This window comes from Mixophyes fleayi, chromosome 4 (genome assembly GCF_038048845.1).
Source record: "Mixophyes fleayi isolate aMixFle1 chromosome 4, aMixFle1.hap1, whole genome shotgun sequence".
Taxonomy (NCBI): domain Eukaryota; kingdom Metazoa; phylum Chordata; class Amphibia; order Anura; family Limnodynastidae; genus Mixophyes; species Mixophyes fleayi.
In genome coordinates, this window is record NC_134405.1 from 116,731,770 (window position 1) to 116,754,170 (window position 22,401).

The 22,401-nt window shown below is 45.1% G+C and overlaps 1 protein-coding gene across 2 annotated transcripts in view; it reads left to right on the plus strand.

Moving 5' to 3' along the window:
• Window positions 1–22,401, plus strand: part of LIPC (lipase C, hepatic type) — a 204,591-nt gene that overhangs the window by 112,554 nt on the left and 69,636 nt on the right. The window lies entirely within an intron of this gene.

Genomic DNA, 22,401 nt, shown 5'->3' on the forward strand with positions numbered 1-22,401 from the left:
AGGCAGCCCAAGTGTAGCCACTGATACACAAATTGAGGATGCTACTTTGGGATCGCAACAGGATGAGGGGGATATTTGTGTAGCTGACGACAGCGCTAATGAGAATGTTGATGAGGATGACAATATTTTTGTAAGTCCTGCAACAGTGGAAGTGGCTCCTGCCAGTGATAAGAAGACGACCATTGTCATGCCTGGGCATAAAACCAAAAATTCCATCTCTTATTTATGAAATAATTTTTACCCAAATCCTAACAAAAGTTGTCTAGCCATTTGCACAATTTGTAAAGCCACAGTCGGTAGAGGTAGAGATCTTAGCCATCTAGGAACCTCATCCATGTTACGCACATTTGAGGAGAGTTCATGGGAAGCGTATGGGAAAATCTGAAACTTATGCTAAAGAAATAACAATAAGCAATCCAGCATCAGCTAGATCCCTTCTCTTACCTAGATCCTGGCGCCTGCACTCTACACACACAACACCGTCCTCATCAATATCCTCACTAGCAATCGGAGTTAGTCCTGCATCCAAGTATCTAAGGATAGATGACTCCTCCACTATCCAGGATTCCTCGGAAGATTTCTTTAGCGTTAGTGCCCATGCTGCTGCTTCTGCAGTGTTACCTTTTACCTTTTACCACTTACCTTTTCACGATCCAGTGCCGCTCGCTCTCTGCTGTTAGAAGCCGTGCTTCCAGGTATCGGTGGTCACATAACCGCAACTCTGAGCGGGGATTTCAAACTTGCTGGGCTATTTAAACTTCACTCTGACACTCGGTGAGTGCCAGAGCAACTTGTTTGCTTCCTGCTCCAGGTTCTTTGCGCTGTTTGATTTCTTAGCTGATTCGCGTGTAACAGTGCTGCCTGTCTGACTAGTCTGAATCTCCTGAGCTTGTGTACCGACCCGGCTTGCTGACCATGCACTGTTGATATCTTGTGCTCCTGACCCGGCTTGTCTGACCTTGTAGTCTGCCTGCTGGTTTTGCCTCTGCCATCTGAATCCGGAATCCTATCATGCTAAGACCGCCTCCTGATCTTGTACCGTGCCATCCGATTTTGTACCAGTTCCGGTTGTCTGTCTAGGAGTGCCTTATTCACTTCCTACAACTACTTCTTGAACATCATCTCCGCCAAGTGCTACAACTAGAGACAGGGCAATGAACCGCGACCTTCGAGCTCTCGGCAGCTAAGTCCATCCCGCCTTGTGGAAGTTCTTGGTGAACACCGGCCAGCTCATTAGACTCCGCACCTCTAGTCGGCCAGCGCCAACCTAGAATAGCACATGATCCTACTGACACTATTACATGTTGCTGCTGGGGGTGGATATTCATCCCAGAAGTAGACCAAGAAGAAGACTACTAGTAATTTACAACAATTGACTGTTAAACAATCCTTTGCAAGAGGAAGCAAGGTTGAAAGCTGTCAGCCAGTCGCAAAGCGGATCACAGACACCATGGCAACTGTGCTAGTATTAGATCTGGGTCCAACTGTCCGTTTGAGACAGTTAATCAAAGTCTTGTGTCCCCATTACCAAATTCCAACACAACACCATTTTACTAAACAAGCTATTCATCACCTTTACCAGAAGGTTCCATAAAATGTACTTATTGGGCTACAAAATGCCATTCTACCCACTGTACACTTAACTACAAATATGTGGACAAGTGAAACTGGGCAAACTAAAGATTATATGACGGTAACAGCCTACTGGGTTGGTGATTCACCTTTGCAAGCAGGAACAACAGCAGCATGTACACAACTACATCACATTTCTCTGTGGGAGACTACTCTGTGTATCACCGGCTTCACTAAGAGGCATACAGCTGGCAATCTGTTACAAAAACTAAGGGATGCCATTGATACATGGCTTATCCCACTTGGACTCTCCTCAGAATATGTCATCTCTGATAACGCCACCAATATTGTGAGAGCATTACAGCTGGGTGAATTCCATCACATTCCCTGTTTTGCTCACACAATCAACTTGGATGTGCAGAGTTTTTTGAAAAATGACAGGGACGTTCAAGAGATGCTGTCTGTGGCCCGTAAAATATCTAGACATTTCCGGCATTCTGCAACAGCATGTAGGAGATTTCAGCAGCAACAAGAACAATTTAATTTGCCCTGCCACCAACTGAAGCAAGAGGTGGTAATAAGGTGGAATTCCACCCTTTATATGCTTCTGAAGATGAATGAACAGAGAAAAGCAATTCACGCTTAGTCCACAAGCCATGACATTGGGAAAGGAGGGGGAATGTATTTTAGTCCAGCGCAGTGGAAAATATTTTCTGTGTTGTGCAAGCTGCTGAAACCATTCAAAGTAGTCACCTGTGAAGTGAGTTCAGACACTACTAGCTTGAGCCAAGTAATTCCCTTAATTAGAATTTTGGAAAAGCAGCTTGAGAAACTGAAGGAAGAGATGAAACAAAGCAATTACGCTAAGTATGTTGGACTTGTAAATCAAGTACTTTATTCGCTTCACCAGGATCCAAGTGTTATCAAAATCTTGAAATCGTATCACTACATTTTAGCGACTGTGCCTAATCCTAGGTTTAAGAGCTATGTCTTCTCTTTGCTTCCAACTAACCTAGATCTCAAGAGATGCAAGGAGCTTTTGGTGAGCAAGTTGACAGTTTATGTGGTACGTGGTACAACAGCGTCTCCTTCAGTTTCTCAGGCACCTGCTGCTAGGAAAAAACGGAGCTTTTCCAAGAGACCCAGGGATGATGCAGATGACTCAGCACAACATTTTGACATCTGGTCAGGTCTAAAGTAATTGACCAAAACCGTGACACCTCTGCCGTAACTCCACCTGATCCTACTATTAATATTCAAAGGATGGTGGAGGATTATTTTAAAGACAGAATTGAAATAGACATGTCAGACAGTCCCTTTATATACTGTGAGGGAAAAATGCAATTTGGAGATTAATGTACAAACTCGATTTGCAATACCTAAGCTGCTCCAGTGTGTACTCAGAAAGAGTTTTCAGCACAGCCGGGAACCTTGTCAATGACCGGCGTAGGAGGCTACTTCCTAAAAATGTGTAAAAGATGATGTTCATCAAAAATAACTACAAGTTCCACGAGGAAGGCATTTATCGGCAATTACATCAAAGTACAGAGACTACTGTAATGGTGGATTCCTGCAGGGATGAATTAATATTATGTGAAGATGATGTACACACTGATGAGGGTGCGGATGAGGCTGAAGATGATGATGACGACATCTTGAAACCATAGAGTTCATTAACAGCACTGTTAGCCGAGGTGCCCTAAGCTCTTTGTTAGCTTGTTTTGTGGGGGCCCAAACAAACCAAGCACTTCAGTCACAAAAGTGTCAGCCCTTGTCGCTGAAGTGCGTTTGTTAAAGACGGTGGTAGTCACTAGCGAGACTACCACTACACCAACAACGACTTACCTGACTTCATAAGGCAGCATCCAGGAATCAAGATAGTATGTTAACAGCGAAGGTTTCAAATCACTACTTGTCACAATAGCGAACAATGCAGAAACCGGCAGACAGAAAGTCATGTGAATTTCTTGAAGTAGGGGTGTTAAATTACTAAAGCAGGGAGCCGTTGAATGGACAATATTTAACCCTAACCCTTCTACTTTGTCCATTCCGCGGCTCCCTACTTCAGCCAGATCACAACCCCCCCAGCCACATCTCAATCCTCCAAGTCACATCTCAACCCCCACCAGCCACATTTCAAACCCCACCAGCCACATCTCAAACCCCACCAGCCACATCGCAAATTCCACCAGCCACATTTCATATCCCCACAGTCACATCTCAAACCCCCACAGTCACATCTCAAACTCCTCACAGTCACATCTCAAACCCCCCGAGCCACATCTCAAACCCCTAGACACATCACAGAACCATCCAAACACATCAAACACACACACAACCCCCTCAGACAATCATAACAACCCCCCAGACACATCACACACACAACCCCTCCAGACACATCACATACACAACCCCTCAGACACATCATAACAACCCCCCCAGACACATCACATACACAACCCCCTCAGACACATCATAATAACCCCCCCAGACCAGCATACATACCTAAGATGTGCTGCTGGTACAGCCTTTGTTTTAACAGCAATGGGTTTTACATACTAAAGTGAGTTCTGACTTTATAATGCAAGAGAGATTTGCCATAAGTGTCATCTAGCTACCAGAAATAATTGAATTTTTACAATCAATTGCCGAGTTGCCAACCTCTCACCAAACTGTTATTAAAACACAGCTGTCATATCACTCAATATAAAATCACTGTATATATCCTTCAGTTACCATGCTGCAAAACTGATCATTACTTTATCCAATCATAAAATGAATAATCACACTCAGACTGAGGGCCTAAAGAACAGCAGGATACAGATATGTCGTAAAAGTTATGCGCTCATTGACTTTTTGTTGTTATACTAAATATTTGTGGAGTGTATATGTAGTTCGTAAGTATTATTTTGAAAATAAACCCTAATGGTTGAAAGGTGGGTCAGTCTAGTGAACTGTTGCAAAATTACTAAGAAACTTAGACCTTTGGACTGATGGTAAAACGTTAATCTATTGCAACTATAAACAATAAATAATACACCACTGTAAAACTTCATAAAACCATAAAATCCCAATATCAGAAATCATAAAATTTGTATTTGTGCCACATCCATAAACCACTGATTGCTGGAGTATGTCTAACACAATCAAACAGCAGCAGCCAAGGTTAATAGTCATTCAATGGTGGCCCTCTATTTTGTAGATCCAAAGTAAGTTATAGTATTGCTCCAATCAGTGCAACAATTCAAGCAATTCAAACAATACAGCTCCCCCTTCACCCTCCCGTCCGCTGGCCCAAAATGTCCCCCCAAAAAAAATTCCAATAAAAATAAAACCTGGCTGCCAGTGGAGCGCGAGCCCCCCAGCAGGCCCGGGCACCAGTAATCTGTACCCATCCCCCCCCCCCCTCTCAGCACCCCTGGGTCTACTCTAAAATAATTGACTAAAATTTGTGACACCGCTGCCGTAACTCCACCTGATCTTACTAGCAACATTCAAAGAATGGTGGAGGATTATTATTACTTTTTAACGATATAAAGACAACAGTTTTATTAACAAATAACAACGTTGCTTGCAGAAGTAATGTAAGCATGGATGTCTAAATAGACATGTATATGTATTACTCAAACCTTCCACTGTTTCATCAGTATTCCACAAAGTGTTTGTAATCTGCACTTTTCGTCAAAGGTACCTAGCTATATTTTAATATTTTGGGGATTTGGGCTGAAATGAGCTCAATGATGACCTTGCTTTTTGCAGTGAATTTTAATGGCTCTTTTTATTTTATTGTCTGGAACAAGATCAGATATACTCATGTCAGAGTGATCACAGCCAATTTTTGGACACCTGGCGGATTTTCCATTCTGAAGTTTGTTTTCAATCAGCCTTCAATTGCTTCTCACTCATACATGTGACCGCATACTTTGTTTTTCACTGGCTTCACCATCTCCAACTGTGTTATAGGACAAGTGAAATTTGCAGTGCTCTGGTTGACGGTGATCTCCTCGTCTTCATCTTCCAAAGTTATGTCTGCAGGGGCCGGTGACACACCCATTTGTTTTCACAGGTTTCTGAGCTGTTCTTTAAACTGGACATATTTATCGTCAGGGCCTCTTCTGTATTATTCTTCTGAAAGCTTGTATCTTCTGGAGCTTGTATCTCTCGTATACAAGCTTTCTTAAATCCGGGATCTCATCCGGTGGGTCACATTTTAACTTCAGTATGGTCTCCTCAACTGCATCTACATATTGGTTTAAATCTCTGTTTAATGCAGCGTGTTCCACCATAACAGATTACATGCTGTCCCCATGTCCATGTCACAGTCTGTCTGAAGAAGATCTAATGCCACTCCAGTTGTAATATCCATTCCTGTGTCTACTTAAGTTTGACAGATCTTCAGGGATGAGTGGGAGATATCTACAGCAGAGACAGAGATTAAAGATGCTGCACAAGCAGACATGGTTTAATAATGTAGAGTTCATTGACAGCACTTTTGGGCTTAAGGCAGCTAAGCTATTGGTAGCTTGTTTTGTGGGAGCCAAAACAAACCAAGCACTTCAGCCACAAAAGTGGCACTCCTTGTTGCTGGAGTGCTTAGTTTGTACATGTCCTTTTCAATATCTTACTTAAGGGTGGGTGAGAAGGCCCAAGGAAAATTCCATCTTGCACCACATTACTTTTCTGCTAATGTTTCCTAGATGTGCTATGAACTGCTGTGTGTTTGTGCCATTGCGCTGTCGCTTATGATCCAGCCAATTCGCTGCAGTCTTTGTTCGAAAGTGTATGAAAATAATATTGTGACCTGTGAGGTGGTCAAAATTGATTGCAAATGACTGGAAATTAGTGTTATTGAGGTTAATAATAATGTAGAAAAAATAAAAGAGCAAAATGATGTGATTTTATCATATTTTAGCAATATTTAAAAACTACTTAAAAATACAGATCCAAAACCAAAACAAGCAAGGGCGGTTTTGCCAAAACAAAAACACAAACTTAATACAGATCCAAAACTAAAACACGGGGGTCAGTGAACATCTTTGGTATTTATGGTATTCCAACTCCTACACTTACATGTGCAGACAAGTTTAAAGCTGGAGAATATAGGCCGATTTTTATATCTTGAAGCAGTTATGAATTATTATGAAAAGATGATTAGGTAAAAGTAATAAAAATAATCTTTTATTTCCAGGTATTTCTGTACATATATGCTTTAACATTATAGAATAGCATTTTTTTGTGTTTCATCCTCCATTTCAAAGTATTCTAAAAAAAAACTACTTTTTGCAAATCTTTACAATCACTGACTGTACTTTGTAACAATTGTAATCTGGCTTTTTTCTTCTTTTACTGATGAGATCTGACCTAGTTGTAGGGCCCAAGAACAAAAGTATTTATTTTAGTTTTAAAAAGTTTTGTCCATACTGTAAGCTACAAAGAAAAGCACTGGTGTGCAAAAAAAAAAATCTTAGTGTTGGTAGTAAGGGATATAGGACAGGATATTTACAAGATACAAGTTCGGGAGTGGGAAAAAATTAGGGGTGAGCGGGTTCGGATTTTTGAAATCCAAACACCCCCGAACAGTGCCGATCCGAGCCTGGATCCGAGCACTGTTCGGGGATTCCCGCCCGAAGCAAAACGTCATCATCCTGCCGTCGGATCTCGCGAGATCCGGATTCATATTATTCCCCGCTTCCCGCCGCCATCTTCACTCGGGCATTGGAGATCGAAGAGGGAGGGTGTGTGGTGGTGTCCTCTGTCCTGCTTATGTTTTTTTATTTAATACTTGCAACATTACATACGTATCAACAAACAAAATAAACTTTACTAAGGATGGCACCAACTTATATTAAAAAAGGACCAACTAAAAAATGGCTGATTTTGCCAAACTTTAACTGAAAGAGTCCAAATAGGGCTATTTGCCCAATAAAGTCCAGTACAAATATAAAAGGATAAAAACACATAAAAACAAGAAGGTGCCACCATACAAACTACAACTCAACTCATATTTCCCACCATACCCTACTAAGAAGCAAGTTGTAGTGCATGTTAAGCCATACTTGAAAAATTTTAAACACACAAAATCTAATGGGGTGAAAAGACAGCAAGAAAAGCCACTTAGAAAGGAGGAGCACCAGACTTTGACCCCCTAAGGAGGTCTCAGACTCCGCCACAGCCTGAGCCAGTTAGCATTTGACAACCGGCGACCCTCCATGCCCCCTCAATTTCCACACCTCGTGAAGAATATCTTCCACCACTACCTCACAGGGAAGGACTTTCTGCCGGATGGTGACCTGACACCGTGCGTTCCACGTGAATGCCCTCCTTCTCCTCCCTCACCTCCTTAGCATCCACCGAGTTCCTGCAGCTCTGAAAAGGATCGGGCGAATGGTACTTCCCATAATCCCTCTCCAGAACCAAGGACGCATACCGGTCATACTGTATCTCTCTCATCCGAGCCTTCACCCGGGGGATCTCCCCACTATCCCCCTGGCCAGAGATCAAGAACCCAAGTTTTTTCCTCAGTGCCATGTAGGTGCTCTCTTTTAACAAGTTATTTCTGGCTACAAGGCCCCGAAAAAAGCTCCGGGTCCTTTTCTTCAGCATCCCCCACCATTCAGACCTACTCCAACCTGCCTCCAAAAGTGATTCCTGGGATTCAAAGAAGTCCCTAAAAGACTGTCTTATCAACTCCTCCTCTAGGAGCTTAGAGTGTAGGCGCCAAAGACCCCTACCCTTCCGAAGGGTCTCCGAAGCATTCAAGGACATAGATAGGTAAACGTGATCGGAGAACTCTACCGGCCTCAGCTCCGGAGCCAAGGTTTTCGAGCTCTCCTTAACAAAAAACCTATCTATCCTAGACCTACAACTACCTCTATAAAAAGTGAAACCCGTGTGGTCTGGAAAATGACGAATGTGTGCATCCACCAGACCAGCCTGCCTAACCATACTTACTAGAAAAAGGGAATCGCAGCCCAGAGAAGTCCTTGAACCTCCCCTATCCTTTGTCTTAATGACGGTGTTAAAATCACCACCAAAGACTATCTGCCGGGCTGTAAAAAGATATGGCTTTATCTCCATGAAGAGGCACTTCCTTCCCCATTTTGTTTGGGGACCGTAAATATTAATTAACCTCAGGTCGTGCCCCTTCAGATTGACATCTAAGACCATGCACCTACCTACCTCAAGCTCAATGACTCGCTGGATGGTTATCATGCCGGTAAAAAGCACCGCCACCCCACCATACGGCTCGGCAGCAAGAGACCAGTAGGAGGGCCCACGCCTCCACTCATTTTTTACTTTATGTAAGTCAGCCAGCTGACCCAATCTGGTCTCTTGCAAAAATAAAAAATCAGCCTCAACCGTGCTGAAAAAATCAAAGGCCATAAAACGAGCTCGTTTGGAAAGTATAGACGCCACATTAATAGTGGCAAATCTAATGGGCCGGGAAGCCATCCTTCAGAGCTATAGACAGTAGTAACAACTCACTTCTTTTTTATTTTCCTTTTTGAGTCCTCATCCGAGGAACCAAATCTTTTGTAGCTTAGGCCTGCTGGCAGAGACTCCTCCCCCCTGAGGATAACCTCTTCCCCTAAGGGGGGGGACTCCAACTGACACAGACACCTTACCTACCGACCCACTATGGACTCCCAAACCCAAGGGCTCAGCTCCCAATGACCCTGCCGGACCTGAGGGAAGATCAGGGGGGCCACAGAAGGAAATCTCAGGGGGATCGGGACTTACAGGAAAAGGACGCAAGGGGGGTTCCTGCTTGTGAGAAGTACAGGCCAGGTCCTTACCCAAAATTGAGTCCCTCTTTACTACAGACTCCGGGGCTTTGTCCGAGGGGCTAACCTCTATGCGATGGGCTGAGGGGGAATCCTGTGTCGGTGGGGGGACAAGGTCTTCCACAGAAGGGGGGCCAGATGGGGATGCCACCTTATCCTTCAAGAACGATCTAGCAACCTCCTTATCACTAGCCTTCCTTACAATCTTTGCCACTTCCCCCAATGGTAGATCTCGGGTTTTTCTCTGCTTCCTGCCTGACTTAGCTCTTTGAAACAAGTTACCCCCCTCATCCCTCACGATATCTCCCTCCTCCATGCTCTCCTCTTCGCTGGACAAAAACTGAAACTTGTTTGACAAAACTATCCCCTCCCCTTCAGTTCTCTTCTTTTTACCCTTGCCCCTTTGTTTAGTCCATTGGCTTGCCGGGACCTTTGCTAGTGATGATGACGGTGTCACCGATGGCTTGGCAACAGGGGGGGAAGGAAGCGGAGGGGCAGGAAGCGGAGGGGCTGGACAACTAATGGGGTCCACCAATCCCACCATAGACTCGACCCTTTCCATACTTTCAGCCACCCTTACAATCTCCTCATCCGTGATTACAGTATAGTGGGCCGCATGGAGACATTTACTGAACGGGTGTCCTATTACCCCGCATAGATTACACCTGATCTGATTACATGTGCGGGATTCATGACCAATGTCACCACAGTGACCACATTTTTGTTAAGGGCAATTGGCGCTGAGGTGGCGGAAGTCCCCACACCTGTGGCACATCCTCGGCTGGCCTGGGTAGAAACATTGAATCCTGTCCCTACCAATAAAAGCTGCCGATGGTAAATGCACCAGGCCAGCCTCCGTGCACTTCAGGTCTACCATGGTGGACCAACCGCCACCCCAGACCCCATGGCTTGGATCGGGAACCTTTACCAATGGGGACATCATTTTAGCAAACCTCCTAACCCAAAACCCTAGGTCTGCCGCCGGGATGGACTCGTTTCTTACTAAGATGGTTATCTTTACACACTCTTGGCGCGTTATGGGGATCGCCCTGTAGTTGATCCACGGATCTCTCCCCCTGCATCCACCCCACCTGTTCCAAAAAGTCTGCAGACCCTGGTAGGATACAAAACTCACATCATATTCTGCAGTGCTCACCGGGTGGATGCAGGCAAAGAGATCCGCTGGAACGAAACTAAATGAGTCCAGAAAAACCCGCAAAAAAATCTGATCTACTTGGGGGGTCCTTACCCATGAATTTCAACTGAACTACGTTACGGCGTTTAAAAGGTTGTGCCCCCACTGGGCCAGGGCCCATACTCTGAATATTTACACTGGATCCTGGACCTGAACCGGATACTATACCCGCATATGATACGACCCCCGGGAGGAGACCAAGTCCTACCACCGGGTGCTGGACAGTGACAGCCTTCTGTACAAAAATATTCCCACCAGGGTTTTGTCGTGACGAGGGGCCTGCCACTTCAGAAGCTACCGTTTGGGCTGCAGGTCTATCCAACACCACCCCACCATCAGCCAACATATTAGGCAAACTTTTGGCTGTGTCTTCTATCAGAACAGCCGCCCTCCTAGCCCTGTCTGACACAGCCAAAGGCCCATAAATAGTTTTAATGATCCTATTTTGAACCGGACTAGGCACTATTATATCTGGATTATCTCCCACCTTCTTACGTTGTATATTACCTGACCCACATGTATGTTTTACTGACAGCGTACTTGTAGGTTTCTCTTCCACCCCATACATGGTATTGTCAACATCAACCATATCCACATTACCATCAATGATATCTGAAATACTGTTACTGGCATTATTAGTACTATTAACTATACCTTTATCAATAACTACATCTGTAATATCTGCAATGCCTCCTGAGGAAGTACCGCTCAACAAGCTCCCTGGGGCTGCAAGGTCCGGGACCACACATGTATTAGCAGCCTTCTCGGACCTATCACCTACTAGCACACCGGGAGCTCCAGCAGTAACACCTTCATTCAGCGGCACAGATTTCATTGAAAGGCCTGCCCCTATAGACATATCATCAGAAATTATATCAGACATTTTAAGCATTGGGCCGTGAACAGCGGGTGTGCTGGCCGGGACCGCCGGGTCCGCCCGTCAGAGAGACTGCACCACAGAGGACGACGCAGCTCCTGCCCTGTGGGCTAACACACTGGTACCCTCAGGCTCAGCCCCAGTATCAGCCATAATATTGCCAACATTAAGTCTTTCATTTACAATATTAATTTTAACATAATTCGACTTAGAGGATTCTTCCAGGCTTACCGGTCTCCGGGCCGGCGCTCCACTTCCGGTGTCCACCGGAAATGCCGCAGACGACTGGGCGCATAGGCTAGCCACCACGACTGCAGCCTGTACCTCGCACCCACCGGGAACACCTTCAGCTTCCGCCTGGCCCATCACTGACCGATCGCCCTCCAGCACCCGGATTGAATCGTATAGGCAACCGGCCACGACCTCTTCCTCCTATTCGCCCACCATATTGGGAGGCAGCGGCTCCGAAGACACCAGGTTCGTTATATTTGCACGATTGTTTTTAACCTCATTAGCAATTCCTGCTTCTCTTTTAGGACAGCATCTAGCTCCTCAATCTCGGCTGAGATAATTACCCGGTGACGGCTGTAGGCCTGGTTTCTCTTTTTCCTTTTCCTATTTTTTTTTTTTGTCTAGGGCCGTGATCTCGAGTTCCAGTGCCCCTATCTTCGACCCAATCTCTAGGTCCTCCTCCTCGCTCTCCTCCGTATTCGGGAGGCAGACTGATGCAGGATCCACTGCAAATCTGGGAACCTTCTCCGTTCGAACTTCAGCACCCGATACAGCCCCTAGTTCCTTCACTACGGCCGATGCTTGGTTCTCCTGAGGCCCCTCTGGTCCCGTATTAATCATTATACAGGGATCCTCACTCACAACCTGTTGTGGTAGCACAGGCTGCCGGGTTCCAATAACCACATGAGGCTGCCTGTTAAACTTCACAGGCAGCCTTACCTTGGCCCCCAGTTTCTTCACTGGGGTCTGGACAAATTCCTCCTTCTCGTGACCCCCTATATTGGACATCATACAGGGTGACACCGGCCCAGTAGTTTTAGAAGGCCCAGGGACTTCATCCAAGGAGGGTATATTCATAGACCCAGAAGGGACACACACTACTACGGGGTTCAGGTCCACCGCCAAACTGGTAACTGGCCGGTAGGAGACATTGCTGCTCATGCAGGACATAGTAGGCCCAAGAGCCTGGGGGCTCTCCTCCTCTCCTTCCCCAGGTCCCTCCATCACTGGCTTTGCAGGTTTTTTTCCTTCCACAGGCTGCACCGAGCCAGGAGCTTTAAATTCAGCTTTATCCTGATCACTGTCTGTTTTTTCACCCGGAGATGTTGAAGCCGGGGCCTTTCCTGCATTTTCATTAGCAGTAGCACCACTCAACCTGGGAAGCTGATTAACATGGATCCTGGATGAAACTGGGCCTAGGCCCGGGCCAGGCCCGGTAGGCAGGGGACTCTCCTGGAATGCTGCCCCAGGAGGCTCCATCAAGGCTGGGCTAGGCAAAAAAACTCTACCCTGCAGGCTTCTGGAAGTCAGAGCTAAAACAAACACCTCCTCTCTCTGTCCTGCTCAGTCCAGTGGTGGTGTCCTGTGCTGTGTCCTGCTCAGTCCAGTGGTGCTGTCCGGTGCTCTGTCCTGCTCAGTCCAGTGCTACTGTCCTGTGCTCTGTCCTGCTCAGTCCAGTGGTGCTGTCCTGCTCAGTCCAGTGGTGCTGTCCTGTGCTCTGTCCTGGTCAGTCTAGTGGTGGTGCTGCCATAATTCCAGTGATGCTGTCCTGTGCTGCTTAAGTCCAGTCCAGTGGCACTGCCATATAAGTCCAGTCCAGTGGTGCTGTCCTGTGTCCAGTGCAGTGGTACAGCCATTTAAATCCAGTGGTGCTGTCCTGTGCTGCTTAAGTCCAGTCCAGTGGTATTGCCATATAAGCAGGGCCGCCTTCAGAAATCATCATGCCCAGTACGGGCCCCCCGTGTCCCCCGGTCCCCCCCCCCGATGAACGCCCTCCATCATGAGCAACAGCAACACATACTTACCTGGGGGCCCGCAGTCCGCTGGTCTCCGCTACTCTGTCTTCAGCCTGGCTGTCACCGTGATAGCCAGGCACCAGGATGCGATCGCAGGGGTGGAGGAATCATTCCCCCTGCGATCATGTGCTCTGCCTGTGATAGCCAGAGCACATGATCACAGGGGGAATGATTCCTCCACCCCTGCGATCGCATCCTGGTGCCTGGCTGTCACGGTGACAGCCAGGCTGAAGACAGAGTAGAGGAGACCAGCGGCGGGCCCCCAGGTAAGTATGTGTTGCCCTGTTGTACCGAGCCCCCTGGTGAACCCGGGCCTGGTACAACAGTACCCCTCATACCCCCCTGATGGCAGCCCTGCATATAAGTCCAGTCCAGTGGTACAGCCATATAAATCCAATGGTGCTGTCCTGTGCTGCAAAAGTCCAGTGGTGGTGTCCTGTACTGCATAAGTCCAGTGGTTCTGTCCTGTGCTGCTTAAGTCCAGTCCAGTGGTACTGCCGTATAAGTCCAGTGGTACTGCCATATAAGTCCACTGATCCTGCCGTATAAGTCCAGTGGTACTGCTGTATAAGTCCACTGATCCTGCCGTATAAGTCCAGTGGTACAGCCATATAACTCCAGTCCAGTGGTACTCTCCTGTGCCGCATATAATTTTTAAAGGCTTTGCCGAGTGTGTGTGGTTTAGGGTTACGCTCTCTTGTGCTGCCTATAATGGAGAACAAAAATTTGGAGGATAAAGTAGGGAAAGATCAAGAACCACTTCCTCCTAATGTTGAAGCTGCTGCCACTAGTTATGACATAGACGATGAAATGGTATCAACTTCGTCTGCCAAGGCTGATGCCCAATGTCATAGTAGAGGGCATGTAAAATCCAAAAAGCCAAAGTTCACTAAAATGATCAAAAAAAAGAAATTAAAATCATCTGAGGAGAAACGTAAACTTGCCAATATGCCATTTACGACACGGAGTGGCAAGGAACGGCTTAGGCCCTGGCCCGTGTTCATGACTAGTGGTTCAGCTTCACACAATGATCTAAGCCCTCCTCCTCCCCCCCCCTCTAGAAAATTTAAGAGAGTTAAGCTGTCATCAAAAACACAGCAAACAACTCTGCCTTCTAAAGACATGGCATCACAAATCCCCAAGGCGAGTCCAAGGGTGTTGGTGGTTGCGTTGGTGGTTGCGATGCCTGACCTTCCCATCACTGTACAGGAAGAGGTGGCTCCTTCCACCATTTGCAGCACGCCCTCTGCATATGCTGAAAGGATCACCCACAGTCCAGATTTTGATAATGAAGGTGTCAATGTTGTACACCAGGAGGAGGATATTGATGTAGCTGGCGCTGAGGAGGAAGTTGACGAGGAGGATGCTGATGTGGTTTGCTTAAATGAGGCACCAGGGGGGGGAAACAGTTGTTGTCCATGGGATGAAAAAGCCCATCGTCATGCCTGGGCAGAAGACCAATAAATCCACCTCTTCGGTCTGGAATTATTACTATCCCAATCCGGACAACAAATGTATTGCCATATGTAGTTTATGTAATGCTGCAATAAGCAGGGGTAAGGATCTTGGCCACCTAGGGACATCCTTCCTTATACGTCACCTGAAGACCCTTCATAATTCTGTGTTTAGTTCAGGAACTGTGGCTAGGACCATCAGCAGTCCAGGGACACCTAAATCTCTTGGTCCTGTTGTATCCACACCAGCAACACCCTCCTCGTCAATTTCCTCCTCGATCCGGATCAGAGGTAGTCCTGCAGGCCATGTCACCGGCATGACTGAGTCCTCTTCAATCCGGGATTCTTCCGGAGGATCCTGCAGCGCTACACCTACTACTGCCGCTGCTGCTGGGAATCGGTCATCTTCCCAGAGGGGAAGTCGTAAGACCGCTACGTCTTTCACTAAGCAATTGACCGTACAACAGTCGTTTGCCATGAGGACGAAGTACGACAGCAGTCATCCTATTGCAAAGCGGATAACTGCGGCCTTGACAGCTATGTTGGTGTTAGACGTGCGTCCGGTGTCCGCCATCAGTGGAGTGGGATTTAGACGGTTGATGGAGGTATTGTGTCCCCGGTACCAAATCCCGTCTAGATTCCACTTCACTAGGCAGGCAATACCCGGGATGTGTGAGGATGAGAAAGTACACACTGAAGGGGGCGAGGAATCAGAGGATGAGGATGAGGACGACATATTGCCTCAGTAGAGCCAGTTTACTTTGTACAGGGAGAGATGAATTGCTTTTTTTGTGTGGGGGCCCAAACAAACCAATCATTTCAGCCACAGTAGTTTGGTAGGCCCTGTCGCTGAAATGATTGGTTTGTTAAAGTGCGCATGTCCTATTTCACCAACATAAGGGTGGGTGGGAGGGCCCAAGGACAATTGCATCTTGCACCTCTTTTTTGGCATTATGTGCTCTTTGGGGCCTAGTTTTTCAAACTGCCATCCTGTCTGCCACTGCAGTGCCACTCCTAGCTGGGCCACGTGTTTGTGCCGCCCACTTGTGTCGCTTAGCTTAGTCATCCAGCTACCTCTGTGCAACCTTTTGGCCTAAAAACAATATTGTGAGGTGTGAGGTGTTTAGAATAAACTGGAAATGAGTGGAAATGAATGTTATTGAGGTTAATAATAGCGTAGGAGTGAAAAGAAAACAAAAATCTGGATTTTAACAGTTTTATGCTTTTTAAAAAAAAAATCAGAACCCAAAACCCACAATCTTGAGGGGGGTGTTTTGGCAAAACCCATTAGAACCCAAAAGCTGAAAGTAATCAGAACCTAAAACCCAAAACGCGAAAAGTGGCCGGTGCACATCCCTAGAAAAAATGGTGGTTTTAGGGATAACACACATTCTGCCTAACAATTTACACATTACTGCAAGAACACATAACGCCTATACAAAATGTATCCATGTCACACAAAATGAGCTTGCATAGTCTTATTGAGCAGTTTTTTATTTAATATTCTATTTATTTATTTACTTTTTGTGCTGGGGTGCCACAGTGGCAAAGGAGGGACGCAATTCATATCTCCGCAGCCCCCAGAAATGTTAGATCACATCTAATAGGGATTTAATGCTACTATTGGTGACCTATTGCTACTGGGGGGCAGGAGAAACTTAGATCTTGTCTCTCCTGCATTAACAGGGCCCCTCAAGTTTTGACATCAGAGCTTATCAAATTTAGGTGATTTCACATATTAACCTACTTAAGGGTGCTTTTCCAATGTCCAGAAACTCCCCCAGGGTAGCTTTGACCAGGGACCGTTAGTTCTACCAGATAACCGCCAAAAAAAATTCATTGTACAATTAGGAACTACTTACAATCACTCAGCCATGGGGAATCACTTCAATCCTAAAGCGCCTCTTTCTGCTATGTGTCAAATGTCAACAGGAGATGCATGAAAATTTCACCTGAATTTTGTTTACTTAAACGTATTCGAGGTACAATTGTCAATCACGTTTGTGTTCACAGCTCATGTTCAAATTAATGTTTTTATATATTTTTATAAAACACTAATATATATGCACAGGGGCTTGCACTAAATCATATGTGTAATATATAATATAATATATAATATAATATAAGTTCAGCAGTATGTAAGGTTTTAGCTCTGATCTTTGCAGCACTGTTAGAAGCAATGTCTACCTTCTGTTATTGGAATAGTACATGAATGGTCATACATCATGAACCTCAGTGTTGTATTTGCACATATTTAACCAGTTAAGTGGAAGCTGCCTGCATAATAGAAGAACGGTGGAGCAAAGATGTGCTAAAACCAAGTAAATATATCACGTTGTATATTTTCAGTTATATGCAAAGGTTCAATATCGAAGAGTTTATATGTTGCGCACAGTTCATAACCTCAGCAACATGTTAGATGCTCCTCCTGCACATTTATAATTATATTCTGCATATTGACAGGTGTTATTGTACAGTTGTCCATAGCAAACAATATTAGAACCTATACTGCATTTAACCTCCAGCCTAAAGTATTGTGTCTTATTCAATATGCATTAACTACTGCACAGTTCCTATTCTTTTGTGCTACATCTGTGGTGTAGTTTTTGTGTATGGCTTATTGTGATAAGTTGTTGTTTTTTTTCTTTGCTTCAAAATCAAGCAGTTGGAACCCCCGTCCCCCTCCTTATTCTGCATTTGTCCCTGCTGCCAACCTACATTTTCACTATCCACCGTACTGATAGTTGTACAGTTTTCGCTATGCTGTGTTACCTTCCGCTGGCTGCATGTAGCTACAGGAGCTGAATCGAGCATAGTATATAGACATGTTCAGATGTATTCTACAGCTGTCAGCTCTGCAGTTGCCTGAAACCCTAGTGACTCCAGTCACCATTACAGTAAATAAAAGATAGAACAGTCTAGTAACTGTGGTGAGGCAATAAGACCATTTACCTCTCAGTTACTGTAATAGTGATCAGGGTAGATATAATCGTAGTCAAAGTAGAAATAGGTTGTACATGAGAAGGGTAGTTCTATCACTGCCAGGCCCTACAAAACAACTGTCTCTTCATACTAGCAAGTATAGTAAGAAATGCCTGCCTACTGACTAATTCATTCCACTCTCATCAAACACACATTCATCCTCTCTCATCTCACCTTACTCTGCTGGTTAATCCGCAATTAGGACTTTTGAGTAAATAGTAAGTACTATTATTGTTTTATAATATAAAATAGAAAACAATAAAATAAACAGCAAAGAGAAGTAGATTATAGAAAAGTAAGTTAATCTAAAAACAAACTAGCAAAGAGTTAGTCTTTAGATCAACTAAGATTAAAGTAGAGATGGGCGGGATCGGTTCCCAGAGAACCGAATCTACCCGAACTTTGGGTATCCGAGTACCGAGCCGAGTTCCGCCCGTTTGGAATACAAATCGAGGCCGAACGTCATCGTGACGTCGTCGTATCTCGTGGCTCGGTTCTCGCGATACTTGAAGATTATAAATACACGCCTCCACAGCAATCCATCACTATTTGACCGAGGGAGAGAGCAGGGTGTAGTCACTGGCTGATTAGAGCAGGGACAGAGAATACAATATTCTGAATCCAATTGTGCTAACAAAAATCGTTAGAGAGGAGAGGAGGATAGAGGAGTTTTTTTTTTTTGTTTTTTTTTAATATTTGGAACTCAAAGTGCTTTTTGGGTGTTCCGCATAATTGTGCATAAATATTTCTGGCTGTCAAAATTACTATCTGTCAGCAGTATCTACCAAATAATTTTTAGCACTCCCCAGTGCTTTTTGGGTGTCCCGCATAATTGTGCATAGATATTTCTGGCTGTCAAAATTACTATCTGTCAGCAGTATCTACCAAATAATTTTTAGCACTCCCCAGTGCTTTTGGGGTGTCCCCCCTAATTGTGCATAAATATTTCTGGCTATCAAAATTACTATCTGTCAGCAGTATCTTACCAAATAATTTTTAGCACTACAAGTGCTTTGAGCTCAGAATGGATTCAAAGCAGTCCACATATGATCAGAATGAGCAACCAGGTTCTGTCACCAGTCCTGATGTTAGTGTTCCCAGTACGTCATCTGGGCAAGGCGATGTCAAACTGCACAGTGTTTCGAAATCAGTCCAAAAAACCAAAATAAATTTATTTTTTTACTGTGTTGAAGCGAAAAAGAAGTGTTATTGAGCAAAAGTTAAGTACCGATAAAAAAAAAATTGCCAACATGCCTTCACCTATGGCCATTAGTGGCAGATCCCAAAAAGTTACCGAGCCTACAATTGGTGCACAACTACTGTTACGCGTCAAAGCCGAGCTGCAAGATAACAGTAAGGCATTAGAGGAGAATGTTTGCTCTGATTCACAAATGACAACAATCCCTGTGGAGAGTCCATCCAACAGTGGGATGTCTAATCGTGAGCATTCTGCTGATGTGTGCGTTAATAGCCCGAGTGTAGCCGGTGATACCCAAATTGAGGATGCCACTTTGGAATTAGAAGAGGATGAGGGGGAGATTTGTGTAGGCGATGAGGGCGCTAATGAGGATGTTGATGAAGATGAGGTTGTTAGTGTAAGTCCTGCGCCAGTGGCAGCAGTTCTGGCACGTGACAAGAAAAAGGCCATTGTCATGCCTGGGCATAAAACAAAGAAATCCACTTCTTATGTGTGGAATTATTTCTACCCAAATCCAGACAACAATTGTATAGCCATTTGTAGTGTATGTCAAGCTACAGTCAGTCGAGGGAGGGACCTTAACCATCTTGGAACCTTGTCTATGTTACGCTATTTAACGAGAGTTCATGGCAAAGTGTTGGGAAAAGCTGAAAGTTCTTCCCAAAAAATTACAAGCACTCCATCATCAGCTAAGACCCTCCGCTCACCGACATCCCGACGGCTACAAAATACAACTACCACACCATCCTCATCAATATCCTCAGTAGCGCTCGGAGTTAGCCCGGTATCCCACTTATTAAGGTTGGATGACTACTGCACTATTATTGATTCCTCTGAAGAAAGCGTTAGTCCCACTGCTGCTGCTTCTGTTGCTGCTGCTGGGGGTGAATCGTCAGCCAAAGGCAGGTCAAGAAAATGAGCAGTCCTACATTTCAGGAATTAACTGTGAAACAATCATTTGCTAGGGGAAGCAAATATGACAGCAGTCACCAGGTCGCCAAGCGAATCACAGACGCCATGGCTGCAATGTTAGTGTTAGATCTGCGTCCAATCTCCACAAAATACACAGCTGGTTTTTCACAGTCAATTATGGTTTTGTGTCCGCGTTACAGAATTCCATCGCGATCCATTTCTCCCGTAAAGCAATTCCACAACTATACCAAAAAGTGTGTAAAAATGTAGAGATTGCGCTGAAAAATGCCATTCTGCCCACTGTCCACTTAACCACAGATATGTGGACAAGTGGAAGTGGGCAAACCAAAGAATATATGACTGTGACAGCCCACTGGGTTGGTCATTCACCTTCACCAGCAGGAACAGCAGCAGCATGTACACCACTACGTAATATTCGTCACAGACAGGCCACTCTTTGTATCACCGGCTTCACTAACAGGCTTACAGCTGACAATTTGTTATGCAGAGAGATGTGATTGATACATGGCTTATACCACTTGGACTCTCCCCAGGGTATGTCATTTCTGATAACGCCAACAATATAGTGCGAGCATTACAGCTGGGTGATTTCCAACACATTCCCTGTTTTGCTCACACCATCAACTTGGTGGTGCAGAGCTTCCTACGAAATAATCCTGAGGTGCAGGAGATGCTTTCGGTGGCCCATAAAATTTCAGGCCATTTCAGGCATTCAGCCACAGCATGTAGGAGATTACAGCAGCTCCAAGAGCAGTTTAACTTGCCCTGCCACCAACTTAAGCAAGAGGTGGTAACTAGGTGGAATTCCACCCTGTACATGCTTCAGAGGATTGAGGAACAGCGCAAAGCCATCCAAGCATATTGCACAAGCCATGACATTGGGAAAGGAGGGGGGATGTATTTCACTCTTGCACAGTGGGGAATCCTTTCAGTGCTGTGCAAGGTTCTGAAACCATTTGAAGTTGTGACGTGTGAGGTGAGTGCAGACTCTGCTAGTTTGAGCCAAGTCATTCCTTTAATTAGACTATTGGAAAAGCAGCTTGAGAAAATGAAGGAGGAGCTGAAAGCAAGCAATTCAGCAAAGTATGTTGGCCTTGTGGATCAAGTACTTCATTCACTTCACAATGATCCTCGAGTTATTAAGATCTTGAACTCGGATCAGTACGTTTTGGCCACTGTGCTTGATCCAAGGTTTAAGACCTACATTGAGTCTTTACTTGTAAATGAGCGAGTTGTGAACTTTTGCAAGGAGCTATTGCTCAGCAAGTTGGCCACTGAACTGGGCCTCGGCTTGACGATGTGTCCTCCTTCACTTTCTCAAGCTGCTGCTGCTCGTAAAAAATTTAATTTCCCAAAAAGAAGCAGGGAAGACGCAGGGGGCAGACCAGAATAATTTAACATCTGGGCTGGTTTGAAGGATTTTTCAAAAAAAGGTGTCACTTTGCCCATAACTCCATCCAATACGAGTATAAACATGCAAAGGATGGTGGAGGATTACTTTCAAGAGGTAGTTGATATGGAAATGTCAGATAGTCCCTTTCCTTACTGGGAAGAAAAGCAGGCCATTTGGAAACCCATGTACAAACTTGCTTTGCAATACCTAAGCTGCCCACCCTCCAGTGTGTACTCTGAACGAGTGTTCAGCACAGCAGGGAACTTAGTCAGTGATCGCCGTAGAAGGTTACTTCCCAAAAATGTGGAGAAAATTATGTTTATAAAAATTAACTACATCTTCCACGAGGAAGGCCTTCACCATCCAAGACATCCAAGCACTGACTGTTCTCTAATGGCAGATTTAAGCGGCGATGAATAAATTGTCTGTGATGATGACGTACTGATGAGGGTGAGGATGAAGCTGAAGATGATGACGATAACATCTTTTTAAAACTTTCTATGTAAGTGTAGGGTGCAATCTACCCCCAAAGAGGAAAGGGACTGTTGGCATTTCCATATCACGTACCGTCTTGAAAGGCTGCTGTTTGGGCAATTTCTCCGTAAGGGTAGGGTGTCATAGACAGAGTGACCCCAAACTGGCTTTGTCCATTTCAATTAATATTGTACAGTCTATAACGGCTGATTTTTTTTGTATTTTCGACAAGTGGAGGGGGGCCTAGAGAGCCAGAAACCAAACTGGCTTTGTCCGTTTCAATTAATATTGTACAGTCTATAACGGCTGCATTTTTTTGTATTTTCGACAAGTGGAGGGGGCCTAGAGAGCCAGAAACCAAACTGGCTTTGTCCATTTCAATTAATATTGTACAGTCTATAACAGCTGAATTTTTTGGTTTTTTTCTACAAGTGGAGGGGGGCCTAGAGAGACAGAAACCAAACTGCCTTTTTCCATTTCTTTACATATTTAACTATAAGTGTAGGGTGTAA